Here is a 2097-nt window from a genome sequence, read left to right as displayed (position 1 = left end):
CGTTCTCTTCTTTTTACTTTTCTCTAATTTTCAAAATGAAATGGCCACAAGTTTTTCTATAAAGAGCCTTATCCTGTTTGGGACGGACTTTGTTGTAGTTTAAAAATACCCTTACATTCTATGTTTAAACACATACAAAATTGGAGGACAATTTGGTAGAAATACATATTTAATTCCCACTAAAATATTGCTTACAAAAAACTCTCCTGTTGGTTTTCAAATTGTTTTATTCATAAACAATTTGGTAGAAATACATATTTAATTCCCACTAAAACATTCTATTGTTTTAAAAAATAAACATTTTCTCATAAAAAAAATTACTCCTAAAATTATGAATAATTATTTATTTATTGCTTATATATATTTATCTTATTCACTTACCACAATAAGGGTCTAAGGTTAGGTTAGACATTTAGGCAACCGGTTGATCAAGCTAGTTGTCCTAGAATCTTATCAAAATGGAAATGGATTGATTTGAGACTTTCTATCCAAAAGATGCATATGCCATAGATTGGGTGTGTACGCACCTTTTGTAAGTCTCAGCCAAATTAGGTCAAAAAATGGACTTTTCTGCTTTGGTCTTGGTTTTCTAGTTCATAACTAGGCTTGGGCTTGGATTGTATTGGGCCACTTTTGGGGTTTTTATCCTTATTGGGCTCCACACATGATGTTGATCATATTGGTAGTCTCATCATTGGGACCGGAAGGTTTGGGTATAGGTCGGAACTAAATGGGGTTTTCACACTTGCCATTACTAAGGGAATCTTTGTAACTTTCTTTTCCTCCATTTATTGATATGCTTAAACTCAACAAGTAGTCTTGCTTGATTTGGGGTTGCGTTGGGAGTGGCACCAAGGTGACGCATTGGAGTCAATGAGCACTCGTTTGGGGAACAAGGATTGGTAAAACCACTGATTTTCATGGCGCTTGTCATCGAGGACTCACTTTAAGGCTAACTATGAGTGCATGCCCATAGGAGGCCAACTTTTGTCCCCGTGAATGCACTGCGACCCTTGAAGGGCAAGGGGTTTGGGGGGAAGGGGGAGCAACGGTGCATGACACCTGGGTAGATGTGCCTTTGTCCGAATGGCTTCAGGCATAACTTGTGTTCAAAAATTCAATGATTTATGGGAGTTTGCAATTCACACCAAGTATCGCATTTCATTACATTCTTCATTGACGCGAGATCCTAAATATTCGTTGCCGAGAGTCATTTTGAACAAATAAAATAGGTTGATGCATGTAGCACACCATGTTTGAGGCCACTGGTGGGGCTTTTTGGTTTAAGTTCCTTGGCGTATTCTGTGCTAGGGTTCAGTTTGACGCACGAGTCCCTAACCACATGGGGACGAGGGGCGAGGCCGCCTCCCATCCCTAGCCAGTCGTCACTAGTTTGAGGGTCATTCTACTAGGCAGGTCTCGACAATGATCTTTCCACAGATTCACCTACGAAAACCTTGTTACGACTTCACCTTTCTCTAAATGCTAAGGTTTAGTAGATTTCTCGCAATGTCATCGGCAGCAAACTGCCCATTTCGCCACTATTTAAATACTTTACTAAACCATTCAACCAATAGGAGCGATTGGTGTTGTTTTTAAAGGGCAGGGACGTAGTCAACGTGACTTACACTTACAAGGAATTCCTTTTTAAAGACCAATAATTGCAATGATTTATCCCCATCACAATGAAATTTCAAAGATTACACGGGCTTGTCGGCCAATGCTATAAATTCATTGAATACATACACACTTCCTTGTGATTCTGATATTGGTATTCAGATAGCCATTAAAGTCCCCCCTTAAATGTAAACCCCTCATAAACTTGATTACAAGATTACACAATTGAAGGGGCTCTTTCCCTAATCAAATTATTATTCATTTTGCCTTTCTCCCATATCTCATCATTCCTCAGTGATGCAACATAGGTTTTGAAATTCTGATAAAGGGTATACAACATAACAAGAATTACAGAAATAAAAATAAAATTTAATAATTGTCATGATATAGTATAATGATGCAATAAACATGTATGTAAAATAATAAATTTTTGAAGAGGGCTAGGTCAAAAGTGGTTTGGCTAAAATCATTGCTCCATTT

At 37.8% G+C, this 2097-nt stretch overlaps 1 pseudogene; it reads right to left on the bottom strand.

The window, feature by feature from the left end:
• Nucleotides 1–1056: 1056 nt before the first annotated feature.
• Nucleotides 1057–1212, bottom strand: LOC126704509 (5.8S ribosomal RNA; annotated as a pseudogene).
• Nucleotides 1213–2097: the final 885 nt, after the last annotated feature.

The sequence above is a fragment of the Quercus robur genome, chromosome 10, assembly GCF_932294415.1.
Source record: "Quercus robur chromosome 10, dhQueRobu3.1, whole genome shotgun sequence".
Taxonomy (NCBI): domain Eukaryota; kingdom Viridiplantae; phylum Streptophyta; class Magnoliopsida; order Fagales; family Fagaceae; genus Quercus; species Quercus robur.
Note: the sequence above shows the minus strand (reverse complement) of the source record. Positions and strands in the feature narration are given on the sequence as shown.